At 40.8% G+C, this 19,506-nt stretch overlaps 1 protein-coding gene across 5 annotated transcripts in view; it reads left to right on the top strand.

Annotated features, from left to right (window-relative positions):
• Positions 1 to 465: 465 nt before the first annotated feature.
• Positions 466 to 19,506, top strand: part of DGKG (diacylglycerol kinase gamma) — a 191,693-nt gene continuing 172,652 nt past the window's right edge. For all 5 annotated transcript variants that reach the window (XR_008530109.1, XR_008530106.1, XR_008530105.1 and 2 more), the window contains exon 1: positions 466 to 730. The gene's annotated coding sequence lies outside the window, so the exon portion shown is untranslated. The remainder of the gene's footprint in view (positions 731 to 19,506) is intronic.

Here is a 19,506-nt window from a genome sequence, read left to right as displayed (position 1 = left end):
GTCGAGATATTAAGGCAGGCTACAATTGGTTAAAATATGGAAATGTCCGGTGGGTATTTTATTTGTCCAACAGTTGTCCTCCGTCCCCAGAGCCAGCAGGCCTCTGGCGCCCTGCGGAGCCCCGCTGCTGCAACCTCTCGGAACTCCTAAGCTTCTAACTCTTCCTCCCAAACTGAAGCCCTATCAGTGGAAAGTGCCCAAACCATCCCTGCACCCAAGTTGCACCAAAGGTGCACGGGTTCCTACTGAGCAGATCCGCATTCATAAGTGTGTGCGTGGGCGCGCGCGCGCGCGTTTGTGTGTGGCGTGTGCGTGTGTGTGTGTGTGTGTGTGTGCGCGCGCGCTCGCCGGTGTGTGGCGGGGGCGGGCTCTGAGCCCGGGGGCAGGGCTCGGCGCTGAGAGTGGCAGCGGGACTTACCAAACCGCTAGGGGCAGGGCGCCGCAGTGCCGTAGTAGCCGGCAGCCGACAAGGACTGCTTCGGAGCCGCGGATAAGGGAGCAGGCAGAAGACCCCGGCGCTGCCTAACCCCTGCAGGGCCACCCGAGCCCTGCGGCGCCCACTCGGGCTGCCATCCCCTCCCCTACCCGGCTGCGCTGGCGGGAAGACGCTCAGACGCCTGCTTCGGTCTTCTTTCCGTCTCTTGGTCCCTCTTTCCTCCCAAGTAAGGGAATAAGCTCCGAGGAAGGAGCGCTCCGGGGAACCGCGCAACCAAGTGTTGCCTGGTGAGAGGTAAGACAGTGGCCGGCGCAGCGGAGGGGAGCTTGGGCTTGGGGACGTGGGCAGCAGCAACTTGGAAAAGGAGGGCAAAGCAGGGGCCGGTCCCGTGGCCAGGGGAAGGAGCTGCGGCCGAGGCCACAGCCCCTACCAGGACGGTGCCACCTGCTCCCAAGTCCCTGCAGGAGGAGATCTCCCGCTGGAAGGGTGAAGGGACCGGGAGCGGCTCAGGGTGGGGCACAGGCTCCCTCTTGGATTGGGAGAACCTTCCAAACCTCAAAGGTGTGCGGGCGGGAGGCGGCCTGGTTCCAGGCAGTTTGCAGAAGCAACTGGACAGATTTCTACCCTTCTACACTTACCTTCGCTCCTCGGTTATCCAGTTCGCCCTCCAGGGTGCACGAGGGACGGCAAGGAGCGGGGGACACTTTTCCTAACGTTTGACCGTCCCGCAGGGTTCCAGGACTTCGGACACTCCGCAAAGCTCCTGGGCTAGGGGAGCTTAAATGGAAGCTGAAGAGAACACGGATACCTTGACAAATATAAGCCAGGGAAGGGGAGAAGGGTCAGGGAGAAAATGTAAAGCTGACCTGTGTAGTCTCCGAGTCCCAAGATGTGTGCCCGTGTGTGTGCGTGTGTGTATGTGTGTGTCTTGAGGGGCGCACATCTAGCATCACCTGTGGGCTTAAAAACTCCACCACTCCACCTCACTCTGCGTATTCTGAGAGTTCCTTCCTCTGGAGGAGTGGACTAGAATTTGGAAAGGGGGCTGAGGAGTTCGAAAAGCCCTACAGGTGATTCTGATGCGCCACCCCATCCCCGCCATCATTGCAGTGAAAAGCAGGGGACTGGAACCAAGAGGCATCACCCAGATGTGCGCGATCCAGCTGCAAAACTCAAAGTGGCGGGCAAGACCCCTCCCTCCCACTCCCACCCCTGGAGGCAGGAGGGTCTGCGGCAGCGCGCGACGTTTTGTGGCTGCGTCGCAGTGGTGCGCGGGAGAACTACGAACCCGCGGGCTCGCTCGCGGGCAGGCTCCGCGCGGTTGTCTCCTCTGACTTCATTAGCATACGATGACCTCGCTGTCCGGAAGAAGGCCTGGGAGGGCTGTTTGTCATTCTTTCATTTGGGGCGCTTAGGGGAACGCACCTTTTGTCTGGAGGTGTGGACCAGGGGGAGTCACTGATGAAGGGCATCGGTCAAGACACAGGGCCGGGAACTGCTCCTCCGGTTCCAGTCCCCGGAACGACTTGGTTATTTCGGTGCCTGGGATTCTCTGTCTGAAATACAGCCGACAGAGACACTTGCTGGAGCACAGGCCACTCTCTTTGTCAATGAAGGACTTAAGATCTCAGGGTGCAGATGTCATTACTGTTTGGTTATGTACATACACACACACACACACACACACACACACACTCCTCTTTGTGCGTTGTGACCCTCTCATTCCAGAGATATGTCCTAAGGTGGGGAGGAGCCTCACCGTTTTTGGTGTTAGAAAAGGTTGTATTTGCCAAATATTCCAAATACAAATTGTACTCATCGAGTAAAGCGGCTGCAGCTAGACTAACTTTTCTGTTGTCCTCCTCCCCGGTTGTCGCTTCCCCCACATCTAAGTCTTTCCTTGGCCAGTCTCGCCTAAGGTTTACCTATAGTGTTTGCTGTAGGTGTAGGCGTTATTACAGGTATTTTTATGAAAGGAGTCCTGGGGTAGGGAGCAAGTATATTAGTCTTCCCCACCTTACAATTTTATGTCAGTGTTTGGTTCAGATCCACTAAGACATGGGGAGAAAATAGTAAACGTCAGAGTGCCTTAGAATCTAGGCTTCAAAGCTAGGAGAAAGTGCTAAGGACATCTGTTCCCTGTCCCCCACCTCAACTCAGAGAACACCTTCAACAAGCAGCCCTGGACCCCACTAACCCTCTACTGCCAAGGTCTGGGCTGTGCCCGTATGTCACTCTGCCAGGGGAAGAAGCCATAAAGCAGCTCTACCCTTTCCCGCTGATCTCTGGGGGAGAAGCCTGCTTCCAGCTCTTCCTCTGGAAGGGAAGGAGTAAAAGAGAAGTACCGTTTTGTTGTGGTCAAACTTTTTTCTCTTAAATATTTTATTGTATTACATCATTATGATATACTCTTTTAGTATAAAAGTAATTTGTGTGAACTGCAGGAAATTTGGGAAGTTGAAAGTGTGCAAAGGATCAAACAAAACAGCCACAATTGAACCACTCAGATGGTTCAATATTATGGCATATTTCCTTTGCATCTATTTTTATGCCATGAAATCTTACAATCCATAGACATCCAACATTTATTGGGTACTTAAAACATGTACTTTGCAGGTATTAAGTATTTTTATATTCACAGCATCATTTATCCTCAGAAGTCCTGCTAAGGCAAACATTATGTATTACTAACCCCACAGAGTCCAGGTGACTTGTCCAAGTCACACAGCTAGAAGTAAGTGGCAAAGCCAAGATTCAAATCCAGCCTGTCTGACTCCTGGGCAGTTGCTTAGCCTCTGTAGCTAGTTTCTCTGCCTTCTTTCAGAAAAAGTCCTTCATTGAACATCATCACCTTTATGAGCATATTATTACACTGTTAGTCATTTAAGTTATTTCCTGTCTTTAGCAACTACAGATAACTGTACAGTATCCCCAGGCAAAGTCTTTGTTGCACACATTTTCAAATACTTCCTTTGGATAGATTCCCAGGAGTAGAATGACTGAGCCAAAGGGCATGAATGTTTTAAGGTCCCTGGTATATATGACAAGCTGCTTCTTAGAAAGGCTACATCAATTTACACCTCCATCCAGCAGAGGCAACTCTGCCACAGTCAAAGCTGGTACCGTCTAGGGTCTGACACAGACCAGGGCCTCACACAACTGAGCCAGACTACATGAGTGTCTCCCTGGTCTCGTAGAGGAAGGAATCACACAGATAATCCTGCTTCATATGCACAAATATGATTATTGAAACCATACAATATAAAGCTGTGCCTATCTTTATGTGAACATATGTCAGTTGCAGAATTCTCTGGCTAGATGTCACATATTAACTTTAAACAATTGTGTAAAATAGATAAATGGGCCTAAGATCCCCCTTTTCTACCCAAGCAATTAGAACAGCCCTTGCTTCTGTGAATGTGCATCACTATCACAGCCATATTCAGCCAGCCCAACTGATCTGTAACAGTTTCCTCACAGATGGACCATGTTCAGAGCTGTTTGTTTATAGTAAGTATCTGAATTCCACAGCCCGACCACAGTGGGAGTTGATGTCACTTTATGTGTAACAGAGTTCACTGCTTTCCCCCTCCCCAAATCACGCATGGTTAGTGACTACTAATAAAACAATAAAAAAATAAGGTAATACACATCATCAAAAAAGTGTCCTCAGGGGATGAAAATGTGGCCACAGAAGGGAAATTGAATCAGGCAATATCCAAAGGCAGGGGAAATTTTCAAAGAAAACCAATTGGCCGTAGCTCTGAGTTCTCCCCGGTTTGCCTCATAGCCACCTCTGCCACCAGCAGTGGCCCTGGAATATAATCTGTTGTTGTACATGGAATAAATATCAATTGAGCCCCCACTATGAGATGTACTCATTCAAGACTGCTCAGGTCTTAAAATGTCCTTCTCAATAGCATTCTCTGATTGCTCATCTGGGTTACAGACCTCTCGCTGTTGCACCTGTGCATACACTTACTGCCTTATGGTAAAAGGATTTATCTGCATATCCCTCACTCAACAGTGAGCTCCCAGAAGGTACAGTTGGCACTGTATCCATAGCACCTGAGATAGGGCTTATGCACAGTAGACAATTAAATGTGATGAATGAACGCATAAGAGAATCTTCCAGGTACTATTCTGGTGCTTTATGTGCATTCCTCTTTTCATGCATCTTTATTGGCCAGTCTCAGAAATGTACCTGAAAGGTGTATAGAGCTGTGCTATTTCTACATGAGACTATTTCCATTTTCATATAATTCGTTAAAATTAAATGAAATTTAAAATTCAGTTCCTCAGTCACACCAGTCACATTTCTAGTGCTTAAATGCCACATGTGGCTGCTGGCTACCATACTGGAGAATATACATGTGGAACATTTCAATTATTGCAAAAAGTTCAACGGGACATGGTCGTTAGATTGTAAGCTCGGTGCAGGCAGGGAACCTGAATTTTCTTTCTACTGGACGCCCTGAGCCCAGCACAGTGCCTGGCCAGCAGTGGAGGAGGGGGAGAAATAAAGAAGAGGGATGGTGGTAGTAAATGTAGTAGTAATATTAGCTACACCATTTATTGGGCACCTACCTTGTGCCCCACATTGTGCTACAAACATTGTTTTACTTAATGTCCACATCACACAGAGCGTGGTGCTACCCCTACTTCACAAACAAGGAAAGTGAGTCTCAGAAAGTTCAAGTGGTCACAAAGTTAGTAGGAGAGGCTGAGTTTTAACTCATGACTCTGTGAATTCCCAAGGGAAAGAATTGGTATAATATGTTTATGGGATTTCAGGAGTGTAAAATTTTGCTTGGCGACTCAAGAGGCCCTAAACTTTGATGGGTGAGGTAGGGAGAAAGGAACCCAGTACAGTGTGGTCTAACCAGAGAGCCAAAACCTCCTGAGGAGAACAGGCCAGCCAGCTACCACCGTCCGAGTCTCTATCCAGGGAGGCCTGTCCTCAGCTCCCGATCTACTTGCTTGGTCAGGACCTCACAGCCAGTGACCTGGTTCCCCCTCCCTGGTCAGTGCCCTTTCCGCTGCCCCGTCCTGCCTCATAGGCCATTGGTTCCAGCATCACTGTTATCATTATAGCTCTTGTCCCAGTTTTCTCTAATTTCTTCATTCTTAATGAATAAAATACAAAATTTCAAGGGAGGCCTAATCAGCACTAAGTAGAGTGAGATAATTACTTTCTTTGTTCTATATTTTATATTTCTATTGAAATCCTATAAGGTTGAATTAGGAATCTATATCAGTAATACATGTTAAGTTTAGTATCAACTAAAAAAAAAACAACCCAGTTCTCTTTTAAACTTGCTCTTGAACTGCATCATCTGCCCCCCTCCCCAACTCCATGCTGGTACAGATGCTACCTGGGACCTAAATACAGAACCCTTGCATTTATTCCTAATTTTATCTTATTCAGTTCAGTCTATCTTGCCTGCTTGCCCAGATATTTCTGGCTTTGATTTTGTTTGTTACTGTCCCTTCTGGTTGGCTTCCTGTCATCCCCAAATCTGATGAGCCTCACCTCTTGGACTAAGTCATCGATAAAAATGATGAACATAGAGGACCCTGAGACAGTCTGAGACACTATATGCTCCTGAAAGATAGTTATTAATTCAATAACTAAATATCACTCTTAGAAAATTTATCTCACTTCCTATACTATCACTTGGCCCATATTTTTTTTTTCCAAAGGATTGTCAGAGGAATCTTACCAAAGGTCTTAATAAAGTTCTTCATATACCCTTTATCACTGGTATTTCCCTGATCTGTCGGCCCAAAAACGTTGTCAAATACGCAATTTTGTTCGTCTGACAAAAACTGTTTTCATGACTTCAGTTCTAACATCTTACTACACGTCCTATCCCAGAATGTTTCCTGGGATTAATATTGACCCCACAAGTTAAGAAATTTTCGTAAGTTGTGGTTCCCATTTTAAATAATAGAACCGTATATTGCCAGGAAAGCGATGGTGGTAGTTGTGGCAGCGATGATGGTAGCGACAATGGTGGCAATGACGGTGATGGCAGTGGTGGTCGCGGTGGTGACAGAGGTCATGGTGATTAGCGGTCATGGCGGTGTTTGGCGGTGGCTGTGGTGATGGCGATGGGGTAGGGACGGTAGTGGTAACAGTGATGGCGGTGGCGGTGGCGGTAGCGGAGGGAGTCGTGGTGCTGGCGGTGATGGTGTTGGTGACGGTTACGGCTCCGGGGAGGATGGTGGTGGGGACTGGGCTGGTGGGTGGTGGTGGCAGTGGCCTCCTTACTCTACGATTCTGCACAGATTACAGAGAGCGTTCTAGCCATCTCAGCTGCATGTTGTCATAGCACGCTGGGATCTTACTCAGTTATCCCAAAAGACTTGTATTAATCTGAGGTGGACTTAAGAATTTCTAGCATCATTAAAAATGATGGGAAGGAGTTGAGAGAGCATCTGCTCCCAGGCTTTCCTCTTCCAAATGAGGAAGCCTCCATCCAGAGCAGAAGTGCCTGCCCAGGGTCACACAGCCCCGGGCAGGAACCCAGGTCTCCCACGTTTCCCCAGGGCTCAACTCCTTTTCATCTTTGTTTCTCAAGAAGCCGGAGGCTTCTGGTTTTCTGCAGAAGTGTCCTTTATTTTTTCCCCTCTTGGAATAAGCCTCTGAAGCCATTGATACCTCAGTGAAAATTAAAGATTCTTCCCCGATCATGATTTAAAAGGAGAAAGGAAAAGAACATTTATTTTCCAAGTGGGAAATGGAGCCCGGTCCATTTCAGGACAGGAGCACAGAAAGAAGCAGTTTGAGTAAGGAAAGACTATTGAAATAATTAAAATCACAATAATAACCATCTTTTACACATGTACCACACTTCGAAGATAACAATGTATTCATAACATCGCCTCTCCTGAGTTCAGTCACAGGCGTGAGGCGAGCGGCATGGATGTCATCAGCCTCATTTCACTAGTGAGATTTTACCGAAGCAACAACTTTGATCTAGAAGTGTCGACTATGGCAAGAAAAGAGATAAAAGATAAAACTCAATGGCCACACAGCAGCTGGCAAACCCCAGCCTTGCCTGCCCTGCCAATCACTTGGGCCCATCACTCCTTTCTGTGTGGCCTGCCTGGATAGCTTTTGCCTCACTTAAAGCATAAACAGTATCTTCTACATAGGAACTAAGCTTTCACTTTCCTGGTGGCTGATCTGGTGTGAAAGTTCCAAGTGGCCAGAGGTCAGCAAGGCCATTTTGACTCTAAAATGCTAAAATGCTTGAAATGTTTGGCCCAAATGTTTTCATTCCTGGTTGCTTTTCTCCACCTCCCTGCTCTGGGACAGAAGCCTATGGCCCTTCACTAGCAGACTCGGGCCCCTGCTTGTCATTTAAAGAGAAAGAGCTAGAAAAAGCTCTCTCTCTATCTCCCATAAGGCCAGAATGTCCTTTCCAGTATCTTTGAGAGCCACACTAAATGGGTGCTCTCATCCAGCCCCCAGCAGTCCCCACCCCAAGGTTTCATTAACAACATGTTCATGATCCCCAGAACCTAGCCTAGGACACCCGCTGGTGGAAGCCGGTCTCCTCCCTTTTCTCATGCCAGGATGTCCAGCAGGCTTTGGCTGACTACAAAGTGATCTTTCCCAACAACTAAGAAGCCAGTAGCCATATTTTCTTACAGTTGAGGAAGCCTCCACTGTTCCTAATCTTTAAATCACACAAATCATGGCAAATATCTCTGAGGAGATTCACTTAATCATTTGATGAACACTAAATCAGTAAATATATAGGGTAGGGCAAAAGTAGGTTTACAGTTCTGAGTACACAAAACACAGAATTTATTTTTGTATTATTATTTATTAGTTATTATATTAATTTCCATACAAACAACTGTAAACTTACTTTTGCTCCACCCTGTGTATTGAACACCCCCTCTGTACTAGGCATAGGACTACTTTCGGGGTTTGAACCAACTGGGTTTCCGGGAGCTGGGTGGAAGGAACTGTATGGAACAGAGCCAGAAACAGACATCATGTAGCATTGTCTTTAGACAAGAATCAGAGGAGGAAGGTATTGGACCAAAGAGGTCATGTAATACCACCTGAAGTAGATCAGCTTAAACTGAAATTTAAAGGAAGGATAGAAGTTAAATGAAGAAGTGACTGTGGAAAATGCATTCCAGGTAGAGGGAATAGTGTATGCAAAGGCTCAGAGGCAGTATTTGTCTATAGTTTATTGTTATGTTGAGAAATGTTGGGGGATGAGTCTGGAAATGTGGGCAGGAGGGTCTTGTCTGTCAAGTTGAAGAGTGTGGCTCTTTTCTCACAGATAGTAGGGGGTGGTAATGACAAATTAAGTGGGACCTGACATGTTCAGATTTTAACATTAGAGGAACTCTTCTGGCTGCAGTGTCGGGAGAGAACACAGGAAGCAAAGAGCTCATTGGGAGGCTCTTTGGGGAATTCAAGTAACATGAAGGCTGACTAAGGTAGTTCAGGCGGAAGGAGGTAAAGAATCAGGAAAGAGTTGGTAATTAAGTAGGTGCGAGGATAGTGAAGGAGGCAGAGAAACTAAGGATAATTCTCAGGCTTCTGCCTTGTGTACCTGGGACAGCAGTTGTCCCATGGACCACACGAACCAAAAAAACAGAAGCAAGAGTGGGGTTAGATAATAATTCAGTTCAAGGCACGTTACATTTGAGTAGTCAGTGAGAGATCCAGATGGAGATGTGGTTGATAAGCGAGTGGCTAGAGACCCAGATTAGGCAGTCATCAGCATAAGTGGTAGGTGAAACCACCAGAGCAGATGAGATCATGGGAGAGTCAATTTTCATTTATCTTGATACATGTACTGCCAGTACCTGAGAAGTCCATGTCAAGGAGTTCCGTGCCTCTTTGGTAAGGAGAGGAAACTTCCCACGGCGTTGAGTCTGGGCTTGGCAGGCCAGCTGTGGCAGTGGCCATTTATTGACTCAGTTGGACTAATGTCCCCATCTTCCAGATGAGCAGTCAGGCATGGCATTGGTTACAGAAACGCTTATATTCCTCTTCCACATTTGAGTATAACAAGTTTGTAAACATGATCCCATTTTTTTTCTATAACAGTGGTCCTCAACTCTGGTTAAACATTAAAATGACCCAGGGAGCTTTGCAAAAATACCAATTGTGGGTCTCACTTGGGAAGATGCTGATTTAATTGGTCTGGGGTTGGGACCTGTGTTTGAGTAGTTTTTTAAGGGTCCCCAAGTGACAGAATGTTCAGCAGAGTTAAGAAACACTACTAAACTAGAAATTTCCTCACCGCTTTCTCAGATTACAGGGTTTTTAATTCCATAGCTCCTCTGGCAAATCTCCTATGAATACATTACAATTTCTCTAAAAACCACTTTAAAGCATCAGAACCTACGTTGGGCTCTGCACACCAGCCCTGGTCTTGCCTGCACATTATCACTGTCTTTGCATTGTACAGATATTTCTCCCTCATGCCTGCAAGGAGAACCTCGGGAAAAAGAATCATTGGAAACCTTGTCAAATATCCTGGCTTTCAACTATTTTCTACCACATTTCTGAGTTACATAACTTATATACCTGTCAAAAAGATATTAAGAATCACCTGCTATGACTTCTGTGTGAACCTCAGTTAGTTCCAAGGGTTCATTGCTATCTCTTCTAAGTGCTCACAAAACAGCACTCAACCCAGCAGTTGTTAAATTTTCATTTATATTAGAATTGCCTGGAGATTCTCCCTCAGAGATTCCGATTCAGAGACGTAGGACAGGGTCCCAGAATCAACATTTTAATCAGCACCCAGGAGGATTTTGGTTTAGGCCTACCACCTTTAAGATTCCATGATAACAATAGTGCACAAGAGTGAATTGAGGGAAAGCCCAACCAACCTAAAAGCCACCAGAGTGGAAGGAAAAGTTGGCCTGGAGATGAAAAAGAAGGGACTCCTAGAAAAATTTCACTAGCTCTCTAAATTAAGGTTGCAGGGACTGCAAATAGTGGGAGAAAATATTTGCAAATCACATATCTGAAAGAAGATTAATATTCAGAATATATAGAGAACTCCTAAAACAAACAACAACAATCTGATTCAAAAACCGACAAGAGCTTTGAAAGACGTTTCTCCAAAGAAGACATACAAATGGCCAATGATCACATGAAAATGTGCTCAATATCACTAATCATTAGAAAAATATAAATCAAAACCACAATGGTATACTACTTCACAGACATAAATATAGCTATGATTTAAAAAATAATTGATGAGGATGTGGAGAAATTGAGCACTGTTGATGGGATTGTAAATGGTGCGCCTACTATAGAAAACAGTATGGTGATTCCTCAAAAAATTAAAACTAGAACTACCATATGATCCAGCAATCCCACTTCTGGATATATACCCAAAGGAAATGAAAATAGAGACACATAGAGATATTTGCACATCCCCATTTATAGCAGCATTATTCACAATACCCAAAAAGTGGAAGAAACCCAAGTGTCCATTGATGAATAAATGGATAAACAAAATGTGGTATATGTATATAATGGAGTATTATTCCACCTTAAAAAGGAATAAAAGTCTGACACAGGTTACTACATGGATGAACCTTGAAGATGTTATGCTAAGTGAAATGAACCAATCGCAGAAAGACAAATACTATACAATTCCACTTATGTGGTATATTTAGAATAGTCAAATTTATAGACAGTAAATAGAATGGTAGTTTTCAAGCACTGGTGAGAGGGGAGAATAGAGTGTTATCATTAGCAGTACAGAGTCTTAGTTTTGCAAGATGGAAGAAGTTCTATAGGTGGATGGGGTAGCTCTTGTTACTTAACACCATGAATGTACTTAATGCCACTGAAGTACACTTAAAATGGTTAAAATGGTAAATTTTATGTTATGCATATGCATATTTTACCATCATATTTAAAAAGTAAATGTGTATGTGCACATATATGCGTGTTTATGTATATACACACATACATGTAGGTGATGGGAAACACTTCTCAATCACATTAGTACCTCTTAAAACATGCCTTGACCAACACACATAGCGCAAGACTTACTCTCAGTAAATACATGGTGGAAGTTCATTAAAATAGTCTTAACAGTTCTAAAGAAGAGAGACGTCTAAGAATGTAGAAGTAACATCTCCCTGTAAGATAGACATTATAATAAAAGAGAAAACTTTTAAAAAATCTACAAGTTATACATACAGAGATTAAAAAGACATGGCAGAAACTGTCAAAAGGGAAAAGTCTGAGATTAAGAAACTTTGCCTCTTTTAAAATGAAAAATGTTGTATTGAGTTAAAATCATGTAATGGAAGTATAAACATTAGAACAATGCAGAAAACTAAAGTTGAGTGTAAATTCTTACAGTACTAATAGACACATAAATAAATTAAATAATAAGAGAAAAATGGAAGCTATAATTCTATACATTAAGTATAAAACAGAATTTTTCAGGGGATGAGGAAATGGAAGATGAGTTATAATAAAAAAATTAAAATTTTTTTTTCTGATTTCAGTTAAAAATAGTTCATTTGTCCCAGGGAATATTAAAGGTATATTCTAGTGAAAGTTATTAATTTATACAAATAAAAAATCTATTGGTCTACAATCAGAAAAACAATATCTGGCTTTTTAAAAAGCATGTGTCAGACTTTCTGTAACACTAAGTGTTAGGAAGAAGTTGATATATGGTTATAGAATTTTGAAGTAATAATATTATGACTCAGAATCCTGTATTCAATAATATGTTAGGAAAAAGGAAAGATATTCTCAGACAAGAAATATACTCAGAAAGTTGACCACTAAAATTCTTTACTGAATAAAGTATTTACTCAATATATTCTGATAAAAAGGAAAATTAATGAACATTAAAATTTGGGAATGAAAAAGATGTGATTGATATAAAAGATATGATGTCAACAATGAAACAAATAAAATAGAGTTAATGTTTAAATGTTATTAATATACTTATAAAACAATGCAACTGTCAAAAAATCATTCTTAATGAAAAAGATACATGAGCCCTGGCTGGTGTGGCTCAGTGTATTGAGTGCTGGCCTGCAAACCAAAGGGTCATCAGTTTGATTCCCAGTCAGGATGCATGCCTGGGTTGCAGGCCAGGACCCCAGGGCAGGGTGCATGAGAGGCAACCACACATTGATGTTTCTCTCCCTCTCGGTCTCCCTCCCTTCCCCCTCTCTCTAAAAATAAATAAATAAAATATTTTTTTAAAGGGAAAGATACATGAGAAATTTAATTAAAATAATTTGGGGTTAATAACTCAGATTACTCCAGAAAAAATACTCAAGTGTTAAATTTCTCATCTTGTACTGTGCAAAACATTGAATATTGTTTCATTGTTGATATAGATAAATATGTTTAAGTATATTTTAAATGAGAAACAACAGATGAACATAAAACAGAAATTCTATGTTTAACTTCAAAATTAAGAAATATTTGGAATGTTATAGCCATGATTAAAAACTAATAAAGAAAATAGCAAGGGAACATAAAAAAAGAAAGTATAAAGTAAGATGCTAGAAATGAGGTCAAACATATCACATTAAGTGTAAATGGCTTAATTGTTTCTATTAAAAGACAAAGAGACATGTTAGGTAAGAACTAACTTCAAATATATGCCATTTTAAACAAAATACGACAGAAAGAAACAAAATGGGGGAAAAAGGAAAGAATATAGACATGATGTCTGTCCAGAAAGTATGCACCCATGTAAAATGAAAAATAGAGACATTTATTGAAGAAGTTACAATATACAAGAAACACTGTACATAGGACAATGATGCCTCAGTCCCCTTCAAAGTAGGTACCTTGGGACCTCATGCAGTTCCAGTTGCCATCTGCTGCCTTGTCATATTTTCCCCAGTCTCATCAACGGTCGATGATCTCTTTCCTTTCAAACGTGATTTTAGTTTTGGGGAAAGCCAGAATCATCAGGGCACCAAATCTGGGCTGTATGGAGGCTGAGTGATCAGCTGGGTGATGTGATGTTTTGCCAAAAATCTCTGCATGAGATATGATGCATGAACAAGCACTTTGTCACGATGAAGCTGCCAATCACCAGTTGCCCTTTAGCTGCTGCTTCTGAATCATCCAAATATTTTCTGCAGAAGAAAGTTTAAGCTTAGCACAAAATTTGATGCAGGTTCTTTTCTCTACTGGCTCAGTCATTTTGAATGCAATGGCCACACAGTACATATGATGTCTAGGGTCCCCTGGTAGGAGATAGCTTAATGAAAAAAGGAATTATGCAACTATTATTTTCTAAATTTAAGTGTCAAAAATTAAATTGCTCTCTCATATTGAACCAAGCAACTCAGAATATTTGTCAGTCCCATCCTCTCCTACAGACTCCAGACACCGGTTTATTTCAGGCTTTTAAAAATGTAATCTGGGGTTTCAAGTTCAGGTTTATAGTTTCATAATTTTTGGTAACAATGCATATCTTCTCTTTGAATTTTACTCGTGCATACTGTTTGGAAACAGGATTTACAACAATTAGCTAGACACCTTTTTAAAACTAGCTTTTAGTGCTAATTGTGTGTTCTTTATAATATTGCTTCCTCCACATACATAATTTGATTTTCTATAAAATAAACTCTGCTCATTAGTTCCACCTAATAGATTTTAATTCTGTTCCTATGTTCTCGTTTTCTGGCTACCCTTCCATATCTCATTCATATCTTTGCATATCATCTTTCATTTTCATCTCAGCCTATTCTCGCTCTTTTCTAATTTGTAAGGGCCATGGCTTCTTGCCCTCTTAAGAGAGTTCTAGTCTTCTAAAAATGTCCTTTGAGGTCTAACTGGAGGAGCTCATTTATTTTCATTCTGTATGCTATTCATTACTCGCTTATCTTGCACTTTCCTTAGCTACTGTTTTACTCTTTACTCATTCTTAAAGAAAGAAGTATTCTATACATTTGATGCTTGTCAAGTAAGAGGTCTTAAGTCTTGTTCTCCCTAAATGCAAAATTAATGATAGCAGGTGGATGTGCACAGACCACATCAGGTTTCTAGAATAAATTATCTTAGAGTAACTCTACTTCAGTTTTATTTGTCTCTTACTGTCAGGTCAATTTCTACTTTTCAGAATATATCACAATTTTCTTTAAATGTGATAAAAATTTCTCAATATTTCATAAGCATTTTAATAGATATATTTTTTTGCATAATTGTATTCTAACACAGGGGATGAAATTTCTTTCCCAGGGTTTATATATACATGTTGCTTAATTTTATTCTAGGTATTATGCAACATATATATATTTCATAATACCTAAAATACAGAGGATGAAATTTCTTTCTCAGGGCTTACAAAACATTTACAAAAACTAATTCTGTATTAGGTTACAAATAAAAGCTCAGCATGTTCCTCAAAGAAGAAATAGTAAAGATCATAATCTTGACCATTAGAAATGGCTAATAAATAACAACATGGGGGGCAAGTAATAAACGATGGTCCATTTATACAATAAAATATTGTGTAGCCATGGAAAACAATATTTACATAGAAGGCTGTTTAATAACACCAAATAATGTTTGCCATATCATGTTCAGGGAAAAAAGTAAAAAAAAAAATAAAAAGAAGTTTAAAAAATTGTTAAATACATGCATCTATACAAGGGAAAATTCTAGAAAGAATTTACAGGAAAAGATTAATTGTGGTGATGGTTGGTGGTGAATAAATAACATTATATGTGATTTATTTTAGAGCCATTTTAAAATACGATATGGATTCTTGGCTAAGATTAGCCTCCCCTTTTTTTTGATAATGGGAGATAAGACTATATTTGCTTGCTGCTAACCCTTTGGCTTTTGTTGTTGTTCTCCAAAATTCTTCAGAGATTAATGAAAGTGTTCAATAACCTCCATGAGAAGTCCTCCTGGTCATCCTTTTTCCAAAGCAGTAGTCCAAGCTGTTCTTTGCCCTTCTTGCTATGAAATTAACCAGTCTACTTCCCAAACTTCCCCCAATTCCTTTTTTTTTTTTTTTTTTGGCCAATAGTTTTTGTTTGTTTATGCCTCTTACTATTTTCAGATCATTTTGAGCTATTTTTTTATGCTGTAACTCATACATTTGTGCCATCTTCCTATATATTCCTTGATTGTGTGCCTTTCCTCTCCCTATTTCTAAATGTTCTTTTCAGATATAAACCTATGGGTTAGCCCAGCAGACACTGTTTTTCTTTTTTCTTTCTTTCTTTCTTTTTTTTTTTTTTTGAGAGGACCATTTCTTTTCCCTCTTGTCTTAGCCTTAATCTAGAGTTTCTGGCTATTTATTACAACCAGGCTTCTTCTTTTTTGACAATCATAACCTTGGAGTTGGAATGGCTTTTTTCTCTTAAAATGTCTCTTTTGCCTGCTTCAGCAAGCAGGGTCTTTCTATTGGTCAGAATGAGACCCAAAGGAGTTCATCCAGTTAAGCTTCATGAGTCCATGTCAAGAAGAGAAATAAAAACATTTGTATGATGCTCTATTTTTAGCCAAATGAGGCTTTCTGCAAATGTTCAGCCAGTACAAGTTCTCTTTCACTGCGTCAACTTCCCTTGTGCTAGAATAGTAGTGGCTACGGATGCACCCTGTCTTTCCTCCTTGTGTCCAAGTGGCCTATAGAAAATGCTCACAGTGATATCACATGTATTCCTTGCTCTTTTTTGCTCACTCATAAGATATATTAGATGCTCTGTCATTAGGATCATAAATCCCCATCATAAACCAATTTTGGGTCCAAAGCCATGTTGCCATGTAAGCCTATCAGCGCACATATACAGTTTCTAGTACTCTGTAACCCTATAGATGTGTATGTTTGTATACATCACCAGGCACTTCTCCTCTCATGTCTGTCTTTTTTTTTTTTTTTTTACTAGAAATTCAGTACTTTGGATAGATTTATGTGTCATTCCAGTTCCTTGACTGGCCCCCGCCCCATGCTCCAGAGATACAAGCCTTTCATTATTAGACATGAACTCTCCCTTTCAGCATATGATAAATTGTGAACCAGAAAGCTGTGTCTAGTATTGAAACTGCTTGCTTTCTTTTTATACCAGCATCCCAACTGCCAGCAGAAAGAATGCATGACAATCATTATCCATAGTTCCAAGTTTTTCACTGTTTTGCCCAAAACTAGTGGGAGACTTATGTCAGACTAGATGATAAGGACCTTGAGTGCCGGGAAAAGAAATTAGACACAAACTGATAGGCAATAAAAAGCAATTGCTGGTCCTTGAGAAAAAGAATAATTGAAACTAGTAGCTTTCGTAAAGTGTTTATATGCAGAACAGGCTGAAACGGAGTAAGGAAGTTATGAAGACTAGAAGCAGATGCTGAGGCTATCAGAAGGCTCTTACCCTGAACCTGGAGGCCAGTCACAAGGACAGAGCTGACAGACAATATAAAACAAAAGGTTGGTTTCTAATTTGGTATGCAAATTTTGGAGGTGGAAGGAGTTCAGAGGTAAATAATACCAATTATCAAGCATACTGAATCTGGAGAATGACATTTCCATTGAAAAAATGAGGAAAATCTATGCAATTTCATTTTGAAGTTGGATGGAGGCGGGAGGAAGGTTAAGTCTGAGAGTAGATCTATTTATATGGTTAAAAGTCACACCTAGTGAACGATTGAAGGACTGTATAAATGCATGGGATTTCGTCATCAACAGAATGTGATAAATTGTGAACCAGCATGTTCACCTAACAAAACTCAGCATGTGATTCCATGCTCTGATCAAAACAATGTCAGTCAATCAAATCAAATTATTTTTTCTTCTTTAGTAAGGGCTGGTTTCTGTTGTCTGTTTTTGTCTAGGTCAAAGCGATTCACTCAGGGAGGTCAATCTCTCCAGTTGGACTACAATTTATTAAGCACATTCAGCCACATGATTAACTCTGCTCGTTTGCCAAACCCTCCAGTATCCTAATCTAGCTCATGAAGCCAGCCATTCCTAACACCCGCAAGCAGAAGTTGCCACAAAACTCCCATGACATAGTTTTGTGCTTTATTCATTAACTGCTTCTTAGGGGTGAAAGTGAACATTTATACTATTTCATCTCTTACAACTGGTTCTGAAAAGCATTATCTTTCTCTTCCATCCTCTTCCTTAAACTGAGGTCTAAGATTTTTCATCCCTAAATTCTTACCTTCTCTCATCGTAAACCTCTTCATCTATTATACAAGGCACAGAAGGTACATTTGCCTGCATTTGCTAAAGAAGAAAGAAAGGCAATTAACATCTATTGAACCCTATATACTAGGCACCATGCTAGGAAATCTATATTCATTATGTCTCATCCATGTCTCTGTAAGGTGATAACACTATTCTGATTTTCCAGCTGAGGAAGCTTGGGCTCAGAGAGATTAAGTAAGAATAAGTAATGTGTTTAGGCCACAAATCTGAGAAATGTCAAGGGTGAGATGCTGGCCAACATGTGTTGGACTCCAGGGCTATATCTTTCCTGATTTCTGACAGATCTAGATTTCAAAGTGTAGGACAGTGTTGGCACTTTGTTCTCATTAGAAACCAATGGTACAAAGGAGCGGTCAAAGAGAAGTTCTTTTCACCTCACAAGCCCTGGTGTGGTGATATCTCACCCACTCCCCACCCATACACACTCCTGAGCTAATAAGGCTCATGAGTTTGGAAGATTTGGGGAAAATGAAATGGCACACCCCTAATTAGTACTGAGGAATTCATTAGCTATAGTTTTTATTGAAATTCAAAATACAAGAAATAACCTCATAACATGAAGGAAATCTTTTAAAATTAGACCCAACTTAGGAGTCTTGAAGTCTTGATTTCAGTAGTTGCGCCCTTTAGAGCAAACGCGTCAGGTACACTTAGTAAAAAAGAGCCTTTCTTCTCAGTCAAGCATATGAGCATCACTCTGCACTAGCTGTCCTGTCTCTGAGCTCTGCAGGCCTTCGCTCACACAGCTCAATAGTACAGCTGTTATGGACGCTCTCTGGTACCTCCACTGAACTGTCCATTCACTGAGACTCAAGATCAGTCCTAATTCATCCCTGCATTGTTCTACCTCATATTACAGTATTTTACACATACCAAGAGGTGGGTAAATGTACAAGTATAAATGCCTTTTTAACATTATTATTTTAATCAAACTTTACAGGAAAAGGTAGGCTAAATAGAAGATAGAAAAGGCCACTATGATGTACAAAATAACAGTTCTGGTGTAGAAAAACTTCAGGTATAAGGAATTCCTTTATTTAACCATGGAGTATATCTATGCATAATTCTAAGTGCCAAAATTCACATATATGCATATAATGCTCACAAAGTACAAAAAGATATATAATGCACATTGCTCATAATGTAGTCCCATACATACTACACAGTTATATGTAGTACACATATTTGTGCTCCATACAATAACTGCTTAGCTATGTACCTTCGAATCAATGTGCTATAAGGCTCAATCGCTAACCAACATAGATTAACTTTAAAAGATTGACTTGGTTGTGCCAAAGAAAACAGAAAGAAACAGACTAAGATGATGAAAAATATGGGATTTTTTTATTTTAAAATTATATAAATAATAAATTACCTTTTTAAAAAAAGAATGAAGATACTACATATAATGGAATCTCAATTTCTAATTTCTATTGCATTCCTTGGCGGTAACTATTATGCCATGTATATCCTCCCAGCTCTCTCTTCTTTGCAGGTACATACATATATCTGCACAATTAAAATATTACATATAATTCTAAGTTTTTGAAAATACCATTTCCTTCTAAAAGTTCTAATAATTATAATAACTGCATAAAGGAGATTCTATTATTCTCATTTTATAAATGAGGACACGCAGGCTCAGCCCAATTAAGATCTTTAAATTATTCTGAGGTCACATAGCTAATAAGTACCAGAACTAAACTAAGCCTTCCTTTCCAGGATTAAGATATTTATCCATTTAATCAGGTTTTCCTCTAGGTCCTTCAGTAAATTTTTATAGATTTCTCCATAAAGGTCTTACACATTTCTTGTTAGGTTTATTCCAGGGCACATTTCACTTTTCATTAAAATTTTGAA

Source organism: Pteronotus mesoamericanus, unplaced genomic scaffold (assembly GCF_021234165.1).
Source record: "Pteronotus mesoamericanus isolate MK-2021 breed Mesoamerican mustached bat unplaced genomic scaffold, CSHL_Meso_final contig_82, whole genome shotgun sequence".
NCBI lineage: Eukaryota > Metazoa > Chordata > Mammalia > Chiroptera > Mormoopidae > Pteronotus > Pteronotus mesoamericanus.
The sequence above is the reverse complement of the archived record's forward strand: the minus strand, read 5'-3'. Positions and strand labels throughout refer to the sequence as shown.